Source organism: Pogonomyrmex barbatus, unplaced genomic scaffold (assembly GCF_055798465.1).
Source record: "Pogonomyrmex barbatus isolate J1 unplaced genomic scaffold, ASM5579846v1 scaffold11, whole genome shotgun sequence".
In the NCBI taxonomy this organism is placed as follows: domain Eukaryota; kingdom Metazoa; phylum Arthropoda; class Insecta; order Hymenoptera; family Formicidae; genus Pogonomyrmex; species Pogonomyrmex barbatus.
The window spans coordinates 5,595,523-5,617,464 of NW_028297107.1; the positions used below are offsets into that span (position 1 = coordinate 5,595,523).

The 21,942-nt window shown below is 42.9% G+C and overlaps 1 protein-coding gene across 3 annotated transcripts in view; it reads left to right on the forward strand.

Annotated features, from left to right (window-relative positions):
• LOC105432042 (kin of IRRE-like protein 1) overlaps positions 1–21,942 on the forward strand; it is a 363,147-nt gene that overhangs the window by 15,350 nt on the left and 325,855 nt on the right. The gene's annotated exons all lie outside the window — the stretch shown is intronic.

Genomic DNA, 21,942 nt, shown 5'->3' on the forward strand with positions numbered 1-21,942 from the left:
GCCGACATATTTTCCAATAAGAGGAACGTAAATGTATTTATATAACGCGGCCAAGCTTGCGCGGGAGATCGATTAGAATAATCTGTCTCGGGGATATTTTGCATAACGCTGCGAATTTTTTTATATCTCGAGAAGTTTGCGTCACGAATGGTTTATTGATCTGGCAAGTAAAAAGGTGAATAGGCGCGATCTTTCTGGGATTAAGGAACAATTCGGTGATTCGCGTTATAAGCGTATTTGCGAGTTTCTCTCGCGGAAGCGTCTCTCGTATAAATTTACGATCTCTCGTAAAATCGACTTCGACATGTCGTTCACTTCAATCTCGTCGTTTGAGATTTTTTAAAAACTTTCTCTCGGACGTAAGCACGAATAGAATATAACATGTCCGACAAAAAAAAAAAAAAAAAAGAAGTATCAGGCGAGTCTGCCGATTTAGCGAAAGCGAGCTTTCGCGTACTTCGATTTGCGCGCCGCACGTTTTATTTATACTTTCGTCTCAACCCATCTGCCGAATCCACCCTTCTCGCTCCGGATACATCGAATTCAATATTTCCCCCGTCGGTTTTCGGAGGATGCATCTCAGCTTTAAGCCCGATTCTGTCGTGTCGACAGTTACAAACGAGACGTCCTATAACTGTCAGCGATGAGGGAGCTACCGGAACGCAGGAGCCTCCTTTCTTCGGGATTGCATTGCGAATATCTCGATCTCATCTTGTTCGCTTGGAAATTGCGCCTACCGCATGACTTATTGCGTCTTTCGTGCCACAATATATATATATATATATAAAGAGAATAGTTTCGAATACGAAACATGTTCTAATACTTTCTTTCGGCTCGGAATTCGGATCTTACAGAATTGTCATCTTGTGACCAAGAGTCACATATTGACGTACGATTGTAGAATATCGTTTATCCATATCGCTATTCTTGTTTGAGAAATCGACAGTCGTCTTGACGACTCCACGTTTAAAATTTGCATGAGAAAATTGACTATTCAAGGATACCCCGTTCCAGAATTTTTCCTTTCTCTCCTTCCTGCTCCGCGGTTAAAATTACACGTCACACGGCCGAAATAGAATATCTGTTCCTCCCGGTATAAATACCTATACATTAACGTCAAGCTCTGCTTACTGAATCGCGTGACTCCTCGAATAGCACCTCGAATTCTCGCGCTTCCTCAGGCGGGTCTCTCGAGCGCATACCGCGAGTTTGATGCACGCGTGCAGCTGGAGAATGCACGTCGGCACACCTGCAATCTTAAGTCCTCGGCTCCATCCAGCCGCCGCCAGTGGCAGCCAACACGAAAAAGGGCTTTCGCGATTGAATCTCGCTGGCGAGGATCGATTCCGCTCCCGGCGTTGTCTCACGGAAACGATTTTAGATTATTTCGCCATCGTCGATTCCTGATATCGGCGCGGCGGCGGGAGGGGGAGGAGGGGGGGGGGAAGGATTGAGGATAAGCAGCGGTGGCGTAGGTGGTAAGACACGAGGGATATAAGCCACTTGTTTCAGCCCGCATCAACGGGATATCCGACGGGATATATACGAATTTACTTCGAGCTAAGAGCCGTCGCTCGTCGCTTTTTGTTATTCAGCCGTATTCAGCCGCAGGTGCTTCCAGATGAAAAACCCGCGGCAGTCAGCTTTGTTACCCGGAGCCGTTCGCGATAAAGCGAAGGGAACATAACGTTTCCTTCCCATTTACCTAACGTATTAAAAAATTGATGTGATGGTTAAATGGAGTATCTAGTACACGTTGAACTTGAATCACGCTGGGCCGCAGGTAGACGAATAAAAGTGCTACGAATGTTCTAAATATAAAGTACAAAGCTATAATAAAAATAATAAAAATGACGAAATGATGACAATGTGTCGTTAACATGTGCTTTCTAATTTTATCCATGTAAACTCGATTTAGAACAGTCACATTAAGAAGGTACGATCGGAAAATCAAAATGCTTCAATTTGTTTAAAAATTATATAGAATTTTATTTTAAATAAATATCACATTAATTTAAAATGGACCACAGTTTTTGAGATAGAAAAATTTTTATGAAACACATCTTATGAAAAATGCATTGAACGATTTACATTAATTTTGAAAATGCTTCAATCTATATAATATTATATAAAATAAACTTTTTTTACATGCAAAAGATTAATTCCATTTGACATGAGATTTTTTTTTTTTGGCTAAAGACAAAAGCTTATAAAGGTGTATCTATTTCCTACGTGAATGTCTACGTGAATGTCTGTAAATTATTCCCAATATTTGATTTGGACAACCTCATTTTTAGAATGCAACGCTACCAAGCTGATCAATAGTCATTCAACATGAAACATAAAACTATTTGTATTTTCTAACAATAGAATTTTAATAATATCAAAAATTAAAAGCGCTCAATGTGTATGCTTTCTTACACTGAAAAAAAAAATGCTGTTGAATTAACAGCATAGCCTAATTGGAAATAATTTTGTTAATTCAATGACATTATTAATGAAACGAAGATCTTGATTATTAAAACAAGAGTGTGATATACTGTTTCAGCATTTTTTTCTCAGTGTATACTAAAAATTATAAAAGTAGCCTTTCTTATCATTAAAAGATTTTCACATATTAGTCGATATACCGGCGCGTAAGGAGGATAGAATATCCTCGCAAATGATCGATCCCTTTAAAATCTCGTAAAAATCAATATTTTCTTTGGTTAATGCGCGTCGTCACGTTGTGTCGTCCGGTAATTCGGCCCGCGAATGCGTGCGTTGCCCTTTTCGTTGAGAACATTAATCCGGCTGCGACACGCGATACGACAGTGTCCTGAGATTCTCGAATTACGATTTCGACAATCAACGTCGCTAGACGAGCCGCGACGTCGCCTGATGCGGCAGTAAGTAATTTGCTTTGGGGCTGGCGTCGTCTCGGATGGCAGCCGGTATTTGGTCGCACCCCGCTTAAGGCGCGGGACGGGGAGGACTATAAAGGAAGCCACGGTTTGTTAACGATGGATTAATTTACTGGCTAGAGGGTAGGGGGGAGAAGGTCGCGTAATCCCGGTACTTTCGGCGCATCCTTATTGATCGAGAGGGTGCTTCGGGGTTTAATTCGCGTCGTAACTCGCTGTTGGATAGTAAACGAGGGAGGATCGCGCAATTGTTTGTATACTTATCGGCACTTCCGCTTCTCGTCAGTCAGCAAAGTAGGTCGAAATAAAACGCGCCTCTCAAACCGCGATCATTGCATTTGCTCGATGGCGAATTAATTTCGCAAATATAGGCCATCGCGCTATGCCATCGCGATTTGGTGATCGATAACCGGATACTTCGGAATTGATTATCGAAGATAGTTAATACATAGAATTATAAATAAGATGGTAAAAAGACATTTCAATTGACAAAAGCACATTTTGCAGTTTTGAATCTTCAATATTTTTTTCTTTTAAATTTTACTATTTCTAGTTTTTATTCCTTTCGTCGGGAAGAAACTCAGGTTGATTTTAAATAGAAAAAAAAAATGAAGTGATTAAGATTTAATCGCGATTGAAATGTTCTATGTTATCATTTAATAGTTGCAAATTAATTGTAAATTGATACAATGTATAAATAATCTTGCAGAAGGCGATATCGAGCGAAAAGCAATTTATTCTTTTTTTTCCGCTTTCCGCTTTCTATAGACGACACATGCTTAACTCGACCCAATTCTGCGATTCGCCGTGAACAATATTTGTTGGCAGTTGTACGTGTAACAATTGCATAAAGTTAGTTCACGACATCTGACTTGATGTAGAACTAGTTCCGTGCACAAGATAGCACAGAATTGCCTTGTTACTTTGCATGCTAAATTCTAACTTCTCACCGTTTAAACACCGTAAATACTATTACTTCCATACGAAGAAATTGAATAATATCGCGGCCCCTACCCTCTCTCTCTCTCTCTCTCTCTCTCTCTCTCTCTCGTCGTTACAACAATCGTTGTAAATCTTCATTGTCTTCTTTCTTTCACATTAAGGCATTTTTTCGCGATTGTCTGCCAACAAAGAACTACATTCCATTTTCTTTTCTAATTTCGATCGGATCGACGTGAAGCATTGATTGAGCACACACACACACACACACACACACACGCGCGCGCGCGCGCGCGCACACACACACACACACACACACACACACACACACACTTGATGATGTTCCGGGAAAAGTTCATTCACTCCAACTTCTTGCTACAATGCTACGGTGTTCGCTCTCTCCTTATACACCCCTTCGTCTTACGGTATTCGTCCATCAAGCCGCTGTTTCTATTCTTCACTCGGTGAACTCCCGACTATCGCGTTCGGTCATTGAGGTAGACCTCTCGATCTCCCTTTAAGGAACTGCCGAAGACCATCCGCGTACCGGTTTAGCCGCTCGTTTTTCCCGATCTCGTAACAATGCCGCCAACGGAGATTCATGGTCGTTCTAGGAAAAAGGAGGGGCCAAAGGAGTAGCGGAGAAATGGATGTTGTCACGTCGGGTAATGTATCTATCCTGCAGCGCGCTCCTTCCATCGTACCGTCGTAATGCTAATCGTTCGCTGATATCGCTCGTTCAAAGAGCATTAGCCTCGTTTACATTCGCGATTTCTCAATTACCACGGCGATTATGGATGCGTGCGCGCGACTCCGCAAGCGAGCTGCAAATGTGTTTGTAAGGAGCCGTCTCTCTCTCTCTCTCTCTCTCTCTCTCTCTCTCTCTCTCTCTCTTTCTCTCTCTCCGACTGAAAAGTTCGCTCGCGCGAGATCTTTGCGGCTTAAATCGAGCATGACGGTTTCGTTGAAAGACACAATTTTCCGTTACACGAAATAATACATTTCGTGCGCGCATTAATACATTTACTTTGTATCTTCCTTGGGTATCCGTATCCGTCCATGGATATTTCTACGCTCGGTTATTCTAGCTCGGCGCTGTCATAGCGTACCCTTGAAGGAAATAGCATTTACGGATTTACGTAGTACTGAAGTTACGTTTCTCGTTTGCATTACGACTTGAAAAAGTGGATTCGCGATATGCCATATCAACGGGGCGGGTCTATACGCACTTAGCATGAAAAGCCTCTAGCGATGAGGAATCTGACCTTCCACGACGGGGGGGGGGGATAGATGGTGATTTTGCGGAGAAAAGACCGCGGCTAAATTAAAGCAACGGCGGAATTCTCAGGCGGTGCAAATAATCCGTCGTTAGGCGACGAGGATGCACAAAAGATTCTAGGGAGCTCGTCTGATCTCCAACAATAAGGCGCCCGACCCGCTCATCTCGTATTCCTAATTGAGTCTTGAAGCTTGAGTCACTTTTGTACGTACCTACGAAACTATCTCGACGGCCCATTTATACCTCTCTTATAGTCACGTAGATAAAGAAGCGAGTCCTTGATATTATATATAAAAATGGAATCGCATCGACCTCTGATATCGCGCTGAGACCTTGCATCGCTTCGTTGTCGCTTCGTTATGACAAAGCGCCGTGAAGTCACCATTTCTCTAACCCCAGTAAAATTTCCATCGAAAATATCTAGTTTACGGCACGTACTTCCGTTCGTTCTCTTCCTTGTAATCACGATAGCGATTCGCGCATCGGAGGTGCTGTATCCTGTTTCGCTAACGAGCGCCCGCGTCCCGGCTTCTTCCCGGTAATTGAAAGTCGCGAATTCGTATTCGTACACGCGCGCGGGAATAATGAGCTGAAACGAATTATTAATGTCGCGTATTAATCTAGCGTTACGTGTTCCACGATACCACCCGCCCTGGATTGATGGAGCTCTTGACTTCCAGGATTATATTTCTGTCATAATAATGCGGGACACTGCTGTCGGGCAAGATAAGAAGAAGAAATGTCTGTCCCATCAGCGTGATGAAAAGATGATGGGATCAGGATCTTCTCGTAATGAAGCGCTTCATAATCTCTCTCTCTCTCTCTCTCTCTCTCTTTCCGGTGAAATTTAATTGTTCGCCCTGGAACGCGTAAGCCCGCGAGATATCACCCTCGTCTCCTCACTCGGAGAGTCACTTACGTCTTCTCATCAATGCTGCATCCGCGAGCGCGCGCGATACGTGATATTTTATTAATTTTATATTTTTGGCTACTTCCGTAATTATTCTATCAATTTAATGCTCGGAGCATTTTATGAGACTAATCGCGAGTGGCGGTGGGTTACCTCTTTTAAAGCTCCGCCGTTAGCTAGCCCGGGATAGAGGGTCAGTTCTTCTCTCGAGTCTTATCGCAGGATGGATAAGAGGTACTTCCGTCAGCGTGATAAAAAGTCGATGAGATCAGAGGCGTCTGGTGACGGGGGGGAGGGGGGGGGGGTCTGGTAGATCGCGGCCTCCTATGGGAAATCGCGTATCATGAGGAACGGCGAAACGCCGTCGACCAATGGCGAGCCGTCACTCAGCGGCGGCATGAACGATATGTCAACGTCAGACATAAGGACAGGTAGGGATGAAAGGGATTAAAGGGAAAACTTCCCCTGCTCTTCCCCCCCCCCTCTCTCTCTCTCTCTCTCTTTCTCTCTCCATCTGTGTGTCTCTTTGTTTCTCCCAGAAAATTCTTCAGTCGTGGCGGATGACAGATCATGAAAATAATAATGTGTCAATGTTACGACTGTCAAGGGGGTTGTGCCAAAGTGTTTTCGCGCGTGCACCATCGTTACAGATACCGAACCGTAGCTACCTTTTATGGCAACCGTCTCTATCGATAAATGCGCGTTCGCCGCCCCATCATCCTTCTCTCATATCCCCTGCATCTCTGTACTCGAACAAAGAACACTCCACGCTCGGCGAGGACAAATGTCCGATCGTAAAATTAACATTAATCGCGCCACGATCGTGAGCTACGAGATGGAGGTGGTTTCGGCGGTCCGCGGCAGGGAAACGCGTCGCTTCGCATAAATTCGCGCGGTTGATTCGCGAGGCACTTGGACGCGGCCGGATCGTAAAACTTTCTCCACTCGGGAGGGAGGGAGGGGGGTGCGATAAGGTCGGCTGTATAGCATGCGATATACCCGTACGATATGCATACGCGATCACTTCAAGCACGATTTCCAGGCTACTTGAGAACACACGTTTACACACGCATCGCACACATCAGTGCCGGGTATTATTGCCCGCGTTCTCTTTAACGCCGCCGTTTAAAATGCACCGACGCGCGTATTCCGACCGCGACGAACGACCGGGGCGATCCGATACGATCGGATATATACGTAGTGTCGCGCTCTTAAATTCAATAAATCTTTTTCCCTGCCCTGCGTGAAATCGTGCGACAGGTCGGATCGATGTCACGATCTTTGCGCAACACTAATTCGGTAATAATATCATTCTCACGCGCGGTAAGTAGATTAGGAGGGATCGATCCGTTGGCGCGACCTTACATGATTGACGCGCGTTCATCTTCAGATATCAGTGCTAATATCTCCGATCGCGATAACACGTAACCTAAACAGCCTAACATTACTTTACGGTTTTGTTAATTTACATCGTCGGTTGCGTGCAATTATCAGATCACTATCGTCGCGTTCGCGGTGTCATTTGCCCTCTCCCCCTTCCCCCCCTCTCTCTCTCTCTCTCTCTCTCTCTCTCTCTCTCCGCGCGCTCGTGTGAATTATTGTACGCGTCACGAGAGAAAGAGCATGCCGGATCGCGCACGAATACTCGCGTTTTTTTTCGCCATTTGAGTTTAATGTCGCCGTCACCGGGCGTGCTCGGAACGGGACACGCGCGATGCGCGACAGTTTGCCGGGGGATCTTTATCAAATCTGTCCCGATGGTGTTGGACCTCCATGCTTATGCTAATTTTTGAGTTACACCCGTCAAGTCGAGTACGTGTGTGTGTGTGTGTGTGTGTGTGTGTGGGGGGGGGGGGGCGGGGGGGGAGATATGCATTATGGCTCGTAACGTCTATTTTTAAACGTAGCGCGACGCGCGTTATCGCGCGTGTCCCATAACGATTAACACGTGTTTCTTTCTTCTTTTTTTTCTCTCCTTTATGTAACCTCGATATCGATCGGCTTTCGCCCCCTCCCTCCCCCCCTCGCCGTTTCCAGTAACGCACGCCTCTTCTATCTGATTACGTAGCTCTCACACGGTGGTGTAAGTTGGGGAAACAGCCGAAGATATAGAAAGAAATAGAACCACGACGGTTTCATCGATTCTTTTACCTTTTTATAGATTTCACTATTTTAATCCTCGGCGTAACGCGACAGAACCTGACCTGCTTGCGTTTAACCGAAGCACTGATCCGTGCGTTAATCGCGTCTTTCATTATAACGCACAATAGGATTCGCTTCAAAAAGCAATATATTATTATTTGAATATTACAGCGTTAATGTGTGCGAAAAAATAAATTTTTTATGCAAATAATTGTTTAAATTAAAGGAGCGTTAGATAGGAATCTATAATTCCGTTTTTCGGATGAAATTTACTCCATCGAGTATGAAATTTTTATTTATACATCTATGCAGTCAACGAAACACAACTGCTTTGAAAGATTCTGTAATGATTATATAATGCCACTTATTAAAATGCACATTTGGTCGCATTTATTATTCGTTAAAGGAAAGATTTGTTTCGTGCACGCACGAACGAAATATACATGAATGAATGCGGAGAATCATTCGCAGCAATTGGCTCGGTGGCAGCGATAACGCGACTGATGTGTTAGGTTATAATGTTCGATTTCCCGTAGGATTCTTGCGCGACTGATCACTCGACAGTGGTAGTCAGGGGTCATCTGTTCGCCAAACGGATAACCCCTCGGGGAATGACGCTTTCACTGACTCGCGGCGGGACACCACCGGTGTTAACATCGAGCGCTCCGCGAATTAATTTCCGAGGTATATTTTTTTTTTCTTTCACCCCTGGGAATACTTAGTGCTTGTATGCGGCTATTTTTCCAGCACGTATATATATCTTTCCCCGCGAAACTATGTCGTATTGTTTCACACTACATTTCTAAGTAGCACGTTGGTACTACTTAGAAAAAAAAAAAAAGAAAGAAAAAAATAATAAAATCTGTATGGCATCATTACCTTGCCGCTAAAATGTTAATTAGCGAGAGAACATTTTGCAGTGCAAAATGAGAATTTAAAAATCACATTTGACGCCGTATCTCTAATTCAATTTTATATTTAATTAAATATATGTGTGTGTATGTGTGTGTGTGTGTGTGTGGAGATTAGAAAAATTTTCGGCCAAATTTCGAGACACGGTTTTTTTGTTATTTAAGAATAAATGGGATAAGAAAGAAAACATCTTGTCCGATCTCTTCCGATCTCTTTTACAAAGATATCGATTCCGCTTGAGAAAACCGAGCCTCGAGCATCATCAAAATCGCCGGAGCTTAAAGTACTTGGTACTCGGATATTAACTCTCCCTGCGAATTTCTGCGATTCCGTGGACGAGGAAGATAACGGAAAATACACTTATCGACAATCGTAATATCGTCCCGGACGAGTCCGTCTAACCGACCGGAAAACGCATTTCGGAAACCGCGACAAAGTCCTACGTTAGACGCTACGGCGACTACCGGCTTTCGAAGAAAACGCTTTAAAGTTTTAATCGTGCTTCACGACTCGTTACCTATCGACCATACTTCGGCTCTGTGCCGCATACGCTCTCGCCGCGTGTCCCGGGAGGCTAAACTACTTGCCCGAACTTGTTGAAACTCTCGTTGCTACAATTTCAGAACGACTACTTACATAATGCTATTTCAAGACTGCCGTGTAACGATGAAAAATATATTTATAATCTTCGACCTTTCTCGCGTTTATGTTAAAGTATCAGACCGCTGCGAGGGCGTTTTCTCTCTCTCTCTCTCTCTCTCTCTCTCTCTCTCTCTCTTTGCGAAAGCCTTTTCATCTAATGTCAATGGTGAAACACCGCTTTCAACCCTATCGGCACGGCCGATGATTACACACATTTTCTTCTATGATATTTTCATGAAAAGTAATCATCCTGCAAATCGATTTTAATCTGCGTTTCAAGGATATTCCATTTATTTTCGACGTAATGTGATAATACTGATTTCCGTAGTACTATTGGTTGAAATTCTTTAAAACACTCCCTTTCATAAGTTTCATACAAGTTATCGACAAATCCTGGTTGAAATGCAAATGGGATTGCAGAATCGAAAAACTTTTCTAGCGCCGGGGAAGGTAGCTATTTCAACGGGGCGTTCTATATCGTTGCGGAATCTTTCAGAAAAATGCATTTTGCGTACCGCAGTAGTTTTTGTTTGTAGAAATTAAAATGGAAACGATGATGAATGTGGACATAGCGATATTCATAATGGGCGGGAATTATGACGTTAGATCGCATCAACGTTTTACATGAATTAAGATTGCCGAGGGGGGGTTGTTTTCGTCATTATCGCGAATCGCACTATCGGCAATCGCGCGCATTTTGAAGCGGCGTTTCTTCGCGCGCGAGGCACAAAAGAATTTCTCAAAATTGTCAAGCGAGCCTTTGTACAGCGGGATGTTTCGCAGCAGATTGCTTGTCGAGGGTTTCGTCGTAAACAAAATTCCTCTGTAATATTCTGACTTGATTCCCCAATGCGAGGAGATTCTAACGTGCTTTCCTTCTCAAAGGGGCGGAGAAAGAGAAGCGGGGAGAAGGCAAGAATATTTTTCATGTGTGGGAGTTCTCGATGTGATCCGCTTCGAGTACGAATTTTATCTTACCGTCGTTAATAGTATACGATATGGAAAACAAGTGGACGGATATGCATATACTATTCATAGCGACGGGAAAGGGATGAGAGTTATTTACATCATTTCCTCTTTCGCCCTCTCTCTCTCTCTCTCTCTCTCTCTCTCTCTCTCTCTCTCTCTCTTTCTGTAGTTTCTGTGCAAGGCGTTCCCGTGCAAAGAACGCATTTTATTGCGAAACTATGTCCTTCGGATCCAGTGAAGTGCTTCCGCTTCCTTCTTGGAAGGAAACACAAAATCGCGCGCCGTCAACCGACGTATCCCGCCAGTTTGAAGTTTTCCACCGAGCGATCCTCCTCGTTTCTCGCACTCCGTTTCTCCCGAAACTGTCCTAAAGCCGAAAGATACCCCGCCTCCGAGGCGATCGTCAAACGAACAACGTATCAAAAAAAAAAAAAAAAAAAAAAAACGTTCGTTCATTCTTCCGCGCCTCTCGTGCAACCGTTCGACCGAAGCGAGTTCATTTGTCACACGTCGCGCCGAAGACGAAAGATTTCCCGCGCGCATGGATCATTACGAAGAAGAGCGCGTTTACGCTCCGCTAAACAAACATAAATCTACGCGACGCGGAAAGCTAGACGAGGGTGGAACGAGAAACGTGGGGGAGGGAGGGAGGGAGGGAGGGAGCGTAAATCGTGTGTCTTCGCCGGGTACCATCGGTAATGGAACAACGCACCGAGGTCTGCACGCGTGCACAGGAGCGCGCTTGTGCATATCCGTCTACATTACGCTGCATAATTCATGGGGTTGTCATAGGCGCGAGAGGCGGATAATGGTACCGTACTGGCCGTAGGGCCCATTGTCCACGGGCAGGTGCCGTCAACTAACTTGGATCCGGAGGATGACGACTACGATGACGACCACGGCGGCGACGACGACGACGACGACGACGACGACGACGACAACGACGACTCTCGCATCGAATGTCCAGGATTCACGCACGCTGCGTCTCGCGCGGAGATTGTGTACGCCTCCCCCTCCCCTCCGTGTCCCTTCCATCCCCTCCATTTACATAACGCGTTGTCCGCATATTGTCATGCGAAAATTCACGCTCATTGTGCTGTCGCGCCGTGCATTACGCCGTGGCAAACAATACTTGTGCAACAGATCGACCGATGTCAAATCCGGGGAGCTACGAGAGATCGTTGTCCCCGCGTTGCAAATGGAACAACTCTCGCGCGCGCGCGTGATTTGTAAAACAGAGTATTATTTCTCGCGTGTTATTTTGCGAAAAATAATTCCTCGCAAAGAGAGAAGGTAGTAATTTAATTGGAAAAAAAAGGGAAAGGAAGAAAAAGAAAAAAAAACAGGTTTTCGATCCGGGCGTTTTTCAAGAGGACACGAGAGTGGCGGGAAAAAGATCGGGGCGATAATAGCATAATACGCTTCTAATCTCAGATGAATTTTCAGATAATTTCTTAATGGCCCCTGTCGTCTTGATGGCCACCCGTCAAAGTCGACGTCCCCGCGCACAATAGATGTAATTTTTTCATGTCTAAATAACGTCCGATAAAAAGTATACGCTCGTGCTGTATACGCGTTTGTATTAACAGCGCGCAGAGTTATCGTGCATAATATCAAAGCATAAACGCTTTACCGCCGTCCCGATATTTCACATTCGTCGTTTATAAACGTCACCGTCCAGACACAGTAAACCTGGGGCATAGTTTTTATTTTCCCTATAAAATTTCCTACCTAGGCGGAAATACTTCACCGCGATATTCCGCAATTCTCCGCCGGGAATTTGCGCGGCGCTCGGCCGTAGCCGCTTTGGTCATCGATGCGCCGGCCATTCGGACATACTTCGACGGCTATTTTGAATAAGAATAAATTCAACTCGGCGACGCCTCGAATTTATCACCGATAAATTCCGCGTCCGCGATTCGGCACCGCCACCACCACCGCCGCCGCCACCGCCGCCGCCGCCGCCGCCGCCGCCGCCGCCATTCTCGCGAGAAGAATGCGCAAAGCGCTGTCGCCGATGCGAACGTAACGGCTTCGTTAACTGCAATCGAACAGACGATCGCGATCCATCGATCACTCGGGCGTGGTATCGCGCGTAAATTGAATGAACTATGCGCGGAATGGACGCGAACAATACCGCGCAATTAAACGCGGATAAATTACGCGTTTCGTCACGGACTAGAATATAATAATACTCGATGCGCGTTTAATCGCGACAGATGTTTGCGATAAATGTGATACGCGTGCCGTCGAGATCGCTCGCTGATAAACTACGAAAACGAACTCCATAATTTCAACCGTCTAATTTCATTAAATTTTAATGACGCTCAATTTCAATAGGAATTGTGCATATTTGTTCGTATAAGATCGCCTCTCGCTGGCTAAATTAATATAATAGCGTTTCTCCGGAAATTAGGGTATTTGCGTTTAAAACATTTGAAATCTCTCTTTCGGAGAGACGCCCGATGCGATTCGCGTCGAGGGCATATAATACGTTCATCTCGATAAATAAAAAAAATTAGGAATAAAATTACGTGAGAAAATTTCTGGCTCTCCATCTAGAAGCGAGGTCGAAAGGTGTGTCCGTTTCTGCTTTAATGCGATTTAATATGTCCCCTCCCCCTCCTCCTCCCCTTCCCCCCCGTTGCACCGGTGCACAGTTAATTGCGATTTGTTCGCAGAATGCGCGATATCCGTCCGACTAATTTCTCCTTGCTGGTATTAAGCGCGGACCGTACCTCGTCCGACCCTTCGTTCGCGCGTTCTTTAATTTCGTCGTTTCTGTGCATTATTTAATTTCATTAACGTCCGTCTGTATTTCGTTCATTCGTTCGTTCGTTCGTTCATTCGTTCGTTCGTTCGTTCGTTCGTTCGTTCGTTCGTTCGTTCGTTCGTTCGTTCGTTCGTTCGTTCGTTCGTTCGTTCGTTCGTTCGTTCGTTCGTTCGTTCGTTCGTTCGTTCGTTCGTTCGTTCGTTCGTTCGTTCGTTCGTTCGTTCGTTCGTTCGTTCGTTCGTTCGTTCGTTCGTTCGTTCGTTCGCTCGCTCGCTCGCCCGTCCGTTCGTTCGCTTACTCGCTCATCGTTCCTGAAACTCTTCATTTCCGGCTTTTTCCTGACGACGGATTTTTCTCAACTATGCCGTCCATCCGACGCTGCTCGATCTTCGTGATGAACACTTCCGTTAGTAGAGCTGTCTTTGTTAAGAATAAATGTAGAGCAAACGTTCTTTGAGTTTTCTGTACAGGACATTTCAGAATAAATGGGTGAAATTTTAATGACAGATTTTTCAATGGGTTATTTGCAGTCTGGTACGTGCAAAAATTTATATTAAGAAGAGATCTCCGTTTATGTAACTTTAACGTTCTACCTTTGTAATTAAATACCAAATTAAAATTTTGCTAAAGTAAGGATCATTTGAAATTAATTGAAAAGCATGGCTATGATTTATCTTTTCATCTATCCGTTATCCATGTTGTACGTCAAGAAATTTTTTAATAATTTTATATTTAATAATTAATAATCTTTTGAGATGTATTATTTATAATTATTTAAATGTTATCGACTATTTATAATTATAAGTCATTTATGTTATCGCGAAAATTTTATCAGAAAGCTGAAGTTTCTCAAGCTGAAGTTCCTATTTTTAGATTTTAATAGGGGGAATGCAAATATGATAATGAATTCGTAATTATCTAAATTTTTGCAAAATTAAAATTGTACGTATTCATTTATATTTTATAAAAATATGTTTTTAAAAGATTCTTTCTTTTAACAAGTATATAATTACTTTGTTAAATATCATTTTGAAAGACAAATAAATAATTTAAGATACGTACTAATTATTTATAACGATTAATATCCAATGTTCATCCCTGGAATTTGTGTAACCATTTGTCGATCCATTATGCATACAAGAATGCACAAAGCTTACAGAATAGAGTCTATTGCTATCGACGCATTATTGACGGGTTTGGCCAATGTAACATAAAGTAACAGATTAATAATTAAAATGTACATAAATAGCTTGAAATTTATAGGAAATTTTCACGTAGTACATTTTAATTAATTTATTCAAAAACGAGCTAATGGTAATTAAATGCATTTATTCTTATAAAGCATCAGTATTTTGGAAACTCTTTATAGCACATTTATTTATATTTATTGTTTGTGATGGCTCGAATTTACATTATTTAAAATGAACAGCGTGAGATTTAATAAATATTTTGTCGTAAAATTTTATATAACTTATCTCAGGATTGTATATCAATTATGTATTGATTTAATTTTATTAAAAATAATGTATATAATATTAAATGATATAATATTAAAAAATTATTTATACATTACTTTTTATTGAGAAATGATTATTAATCATTAAATTGTGCAAAATAGAATTCAAACTATGCGTTTTTAAGTAGATTATATTTTAATTCTTTAATTGAATTGTACGTATAAGCACGACGTAATAAATATCTATTAAATTAAAATATAAATTATAAGATTTATTTATTAAAATAAATTTTTTGGATTAGCAGCAGCTTTTTAATAGAAATGCGGATTTAAAATTATTAGCGTTTTCATTTGTTTATTAAGGGTAAACCGAATGGATTGCAAATTGATAGAAAATCTGTCGTTATAACTTGAATTGTCTATATACTGAAAAATATCCTACGCATTCAGTTAAAATTAAATTAAATATAAATACCAGTTTTGCGATCGAATGCATGGATGAACGTAACTCGGGCATTTAAATCCAATGAATTTGATGTTGTTCCCCATTTGATTTTTGATCCTCAAAATTTCCTGGCTGTGCTGGAAAAATGGTCACATCCTCCTTTGCAGCGAGAATACCGTAATATGATATTTCAATGAATACTCGGTAAAATTAAAGCAAAACTTCGTTTTAAGCGGGATTGGCGAAATCGACGCTAATCCAAATTGTGTGCGTCGACGAAACTGAAAACTGAAACAACAACTCCGTAATCTAATCTTTTAGCCAAAAACCAATAGAGTTAAATCAAATTCCATTTTAAATCGAGTCTGTAGAATCGATTCTGTTAACCCGCGCGCTATATCGAACGTGAAACTAAGGACATAAAGCGAGGAATTTGAAAATATGTTGAATATTGAATGCTTTAGATGTGAGAAATGTTCTCTCAATTTGTCACTTGATTATTTTAATGTATTGAGCCGGAGAGAATTGTCAGATTATTTAAATTTAAGGTCATTTTGCGTTGTTAATTAGCATTTCTCTTATTACGCGAGACAAATTCGCGTAAAATTCCGCGGTTCGGCCCCCACTTTCGTTTACTCTTTGTAGAGCCAATTAGCCGTTCATCATTTTTTACGAAAACAGAAATGACAGATACAAATTAAAATTGCGTTTTTCATTTACAACATTTTCGCCGCAGCTACAGGGCCGCACCGAAAAACTGATGCAATAAGGGACAACAATGTGAATAAAACCGGAGTGCTTGATTTCGCCGTTAAAATAAATATCCTGTCGGACGAATTTGAGTTTGATTGTTTGCGATGTATTATTTTATTGAGACCCACTCTATACGGTGCGAGAACGAGCGGCGTGTGACATTCGCTGGCGCGCATTTTTTTTTTTTTGCCCGGGCGAACGTATTACATATACCATCGCTGGCAAATTTCCTCAATTTATGTTTCGGCCGTGCCGAACATTTTGAATATCGACATTTATTATATCGAGGCATCTGTTACGCGCGGTTACAGATGATCGTAACGCTCCGATAAAACGGGCGTAAACGATGCTAGCGGCGGCGACGGTGACGGTGGCGTGACGGGGAGGAGGGATGTCTCTACCCCGCGAAATGAGTTCACTGATTCCGGTTCGTCGACGACGTGACGGTCAATGACACGAACAGAAGAAGAATGGAAAGTTATTAGCGGGCATTCTTGAAGTGAAGAACGAGACGGGATATCGGAACGACGCGTCTAATCGCATTGACGAGTGGGGGTGTTCTCCCCGTAGAAATTCGTTTGCTTCAGGGAGCACGGAAGCGACGGCGCGGCCGGATCGCTACGACTAGAACGAGCTCGTAATGCACATCTTCTCCCGCCGCGAGAACACGTACAAACAATAGCGGGGCTTCGACCCCGACGCCACCCCCGCGCCGCCCCGCCCCGCCCCGCCCCCGCCCCCGCGCCGCGCCGCGCCGCGCCGGTCGAGTTGAAATTTATGAAAAACGATCGTCGATTAAGCCCAGTGGCTCGGAAAGAAAATCCTCATTGTCCGCATAGAGGGGGAAAAAGAGGAAGAGAGAGACGGGAGGAGAAGACGAAGACGAAGGAGAGGAGGAGAAAGAAGAAGAAGAATAAGGGAAGAAAGAACAAGCCTTGGACAAGCTTCGGGAAGATGGGTGCACTGAGTCGCGGTACGGGAGGGGGATGATGCGCTGATGTGGGGGATGATGGAAACGCGGGTGGTTAGTATTGTGCGCTTCCCATATTTACCGCACCCTCCTCACGTAGGCGAGGGTTGTGTGGGAAGCCTGCTCGATTTGTTGACGGCGAAGTTGACGATGAGGAGTGCCTAACAAAAGGTGCCCCCGAAATGTACGAGAGGCGCAATGGATAAGTTACATCCCCTCTCCCTATCTTCAATTCCCCCTTTGCTAATTATTCACAGCTCTTGGTCAAGAGAGTGGCTTTACGAGCCGAGTGCAAAATGCCGTGTGATTTCATATAGATCTTGAGATTTATTACCTTTTCATGCGGTTGGCACAAACATGTCTATGTACATCATGTTTTATCTTATCTCGTATAAAAGTCAGGACAAATGTGCTCTCGTTAAATTTATCTTTTTACATACTTGAAAATTATATGTGTACACACGACACATATCATCTTCACTGCATTCAAAGTTAATGTAGTCGCGCCGAATCGATTTATATAAAATAGTATAATTATATTAAGAAAAATAAATTGTATTTTTAGAGAAGGGCAAAGTACAGTTCAATTTAATCGATTGTAGATTTTTCATTTATATTATATCAGTTTTAAAGATTATTGACATTACTAAAATGAAGAAGGAACAACAAAAAAAAGTTTTTTGTGTAGATTTTGATAAGCTTTTAAGTAAAGTTTTTTTTTTTACATTTTTTTTTGTTGCATTTTCCACAGGCAAAAATATAAATTTAAAAAGATCAAAATCCGGAATATAAATTGAATAATAAATGTAGTTCCTTTGCATTGATTAAAAATGTATTTTTTAGATAAATTGATACAGGTGGAGAAAAAAATTTATTTTAATATAATATTTCATAAAATTAAAAATAGATATTTAATCACGTAAAGATAAATTATAACTTTTGTCGCAATACATCGAGATCTTGATATTATTTTTTAACTTCATGTTGAATTCGAGAAATTTCATATTTTATGTGATATGTGGAGCAGTAAACCATTAGATGCGAGCTATAAAACTATTAGATACGAGAGAAGAATTTTATATCCACAATACACAAATCGATTCTTTTCTTTTCCTTGATGTTTGTGTTTTTCATTTTATTTAATATGTTTATCGATTCGTTTACCAAACATCGCGAATAGTTCTATTCGGAAAATATTTGCAAAGTTTTGTGAAACTAACATCAACACGAGAAATGCGCAAAAAGTGAGAGATATAGAGCATAAATAAAAGTACTAATAATTATGTCAACGATAAAAGTATTATTTTTTTTATGTGCATTAATAAAGTAGATTTCATATTTATTTTTTATTCTCTACGTTGTATCTACAAGCGATTCGATACAATACGGATATCGTGCTGTTTGGCTGCCAGGATTTTGTTCTCTTTGGATGATCGCTCCTTTGAATGCCAAATTGGTTACTCGCTCTCTTTTCTTTGCCCGTCTCCGCCGTACCGAATACATATTTAATGCATCACACGTGTACACCTATCCTTATACCTGTCTCTACGTGGGGAGCATTGTACATTTTCGTCGTAAGCTTTCGTGAAATAGAAAGAGGGATAGTTGCCGCCGCGCGCGACACCTGCGATTTTCGGAAAACGTCACCGTCCCGTCTCTCCTAATTTGTTACAATTCACGCCGAGCCGCGAAATAACTGTGCATTACGGCATATCTTATCGTTTATTAATTGCCGCGTTGCAGCGGCATTAACGCTCATCGGGTATTCTATCATCGGATTGGAATTGGCAATTATTCAGCCGTACTTGACTCCGCCGTTGCAATTATTGGCGAAGCTTGATAATTATGAAACGTTTTTCTCGCCACAAATTCATCGAGCTATCCAATTAATCCTATTTCCGCAATAACAATTCGTCGCGTTTCTACATTGCTGTGGTATGTAAACTTCGATATCAAAATATTGATTGTTTCGTTGTGTTGCATATCGAAACGTATAGGGCCGATCGCCGGCGCGCGACGGGGGCGCACGCGCGACCGCTCCGACCATCCCCTCTCCCCCCTCCTCCCGTCGGAGTTTTTCGAATTAATTAGTCGGAAAAGCGGTCGACGAAAAAATCTCAATTTAATTGCAGATCCGCGAAATTCGCGGCCTACGCGCCCCCCCCCCCCCCCCCACACACACACACACACACACACACACGTACGTACACGTGGACAATTATGAGTAGTAAGGCGAAGTTATGTCCGTGCGCGCGTTACATACCACCAAGGTCTGTTTACCGGGGTAAATATGTACGTAAACCAGCGTGAGAGGAAAGGGAGGGGGACGGTTTATTATGGACGAGCCAAATATTGCGTTAGTTAAGTTCTTCCTCTCGTCAAATGTTGGGACTCATCCTGCCGGGGCTGACGTGTTTGCCACCTCGATTGTTTGCGCGATAATTCCTTACAACCGGTACGACCCGCCCGATTGGCCGATTCGCAATCCACGCGGGGGAGGATTATCCCGTTAATATTATTTTCATTCTCGGCCATTAGTGTCGCCAGCTGGTCCGTGCCCGCGCGCTCGCTACCATCGGTTATTATTACATTCCGTCATACACTTTCATGAGATAACGTATACGTCACACGTGGGGTGAAGGGGGGAGGGAAGGATATACGCGCGTGTATATCACGCGCGTACGTTGGGATAATGAAAGCAAATTTATTTAACGTGTCCGCGTAGAAAATTGGATCTTTACCTTCGCTCATTATTATTATTTTCGCGTCATCGCGTTATAGCTAATGGAACACCGAGTCCAAGGGCATAATTGAAGTAGGGAATTACTTCCGCTTCGTTTGACGACGGGGTAAAACAGTACGGGAATGAAAAAAGAATCGAGCGACACTCGGGACGGCGTGATGATATCATGCGAAAAGTCTTCCCTGTTGACCCTAAGGAGACCATCGAATGGAACTGGCGATGGGATGTTTGCGAGATAAATTAAATTAAAAATCCACTCCTGATCTTTCTTCCCTCCCTCCGCCCCCTTTTTTCTCCTTCTCCTTTCCGTGCCGCTCGGCGATCTTCGCGTGAGATTTTGCCGCTGTCATTCAATTTAGGAAACTACTCTGTTCTTGCCTTAGTTACATTCTCTATGCTCGTCTTTTTTCCTCCTTTCCTATGTTAAAGCGCGAGTACGCGCGCTTGTTCCTTTTTCGGTGCAAGAAGCGTAAAAAATACAGCCTGAAGAGAACAGAATTTAACTTATTACAACCATCTGCACGGGAAAAAATGCTCCCGAGTTCTTTGTTTCGCATGCGTTTCCACGCTGTATCGCGATCTCGTCTGAATTTCCATCTTACTATTTTTTTCATCCTCCTTCCACCGTCTCTCCCGTCTCTCTTCTAACGCGACGTCGCGTCGCGCGTGTCCTTTTTTTTTTTTCCAAATTCAAACTTGTAAGAAGATTATTACTTCGAAACTGCCGGATGTATGTCGCTGACGTACCTCCACATCGAACTGTCCCGCGTCTTATAGAGCGACGTGCGAAACTTCGCGTCGGTCTGTAACGCGTTTCGACGACGCAGCTAAGTTTGAAATCGAGCACAGTTGAGTCATGTCGGATAGTGTTAAGGGAGTTAAGATTGTATTTCGGAATACCAAATTCTTTTTTCGGAAACGGTCGGGATTCCGATCCGGGATTTTGTAATGACGCCCATACGTGAGAGACATGTCGCAGACGCGTGTTTTTCCTAAACACGCGTGAATTTTCACGCGTGTATCAGCCTCTCGCATTTGTATGGAAACACATTGCTCGAAAAGGGTTTCCTCCCTTTTCGGGAGGGAGAGCCAACCTTGTTCGATAGCCCTGTATCCTTCATCAGCCAACGGTATTCCGGCACTTCTCAAATTTCTGTTAGCTTTCTCCAGTTGCGTCCCTCGTTGTTCCATCGTCTCGTGTTCGGCCAATCTCGCAAGAAGATACTCGACAAGAAGTGGCTGGGTGTTTTAAGTAGCACGGCGAAGTGCCTCGTTCCCGGGGCATCCCCGCCGTCTTCCATCCGCCGGCGTCTTACACGGACAGGCGAAACTTTGGCGTCCCTCTCCAACTGGTAACACGTTTCGACGTAACAGCGCCTTGTTTCATCGGTAAAGGGTTAGTCTTCTCACGTCACGAACGTGCGGGGGATGAAGAAAGATGTAATCCGAAACTGAGCTCGGCGGAGCATTTCTCACGTGCGCATTGCATTCAATGAGTTTCTCCGCATTTTTGCTTTTTTTCTTCTCTCTCTCTCTCTCTCTCTCTCTCTCTCTCTCTCTCTCTCTCTCTCTCTCTCTCTCGCTTTCTCTCTCTCGCTTTCTCTCTCTCGCTTTCTCTCTCTCTCTCTCTTTTTTTTTTTTTTTTTTTTTGATAGCATATAACACGTGAGTGGCGTCGGATAACCAAGGCTAGAATAACCAATAACAATACTGCAAAAGGTCTCGCTTTCCGCAACTTTATTGTACTTTATTTAACTGTCCATTCTCCGGTCGATTCAAAAAGCCGCGGCGATCGCTGAAACACAATTGTTACAAAAACATTAAATGCAATACAGTGCAAAATGCGTTATTTGAATAACGGTCATTTTTGAAAAAAAAAATATCACATTTCGTGATTCTTATTTTCAAAACAGCGAACGCTCATTGGCGTGTACACAAGTGCATTTTTTTAAAATATTTTTCTTACATATTTTTCTCTTATACATATACGTGTTGACGTAAAAGGGAAAAAAATTAATTCTTTTCATATGGCGGTTTTCAGATCCGTGTTAAAACAGTGCAGCTTTTTGCGCAATGGAATCAAATATCTCGCGCATGGACATTTTT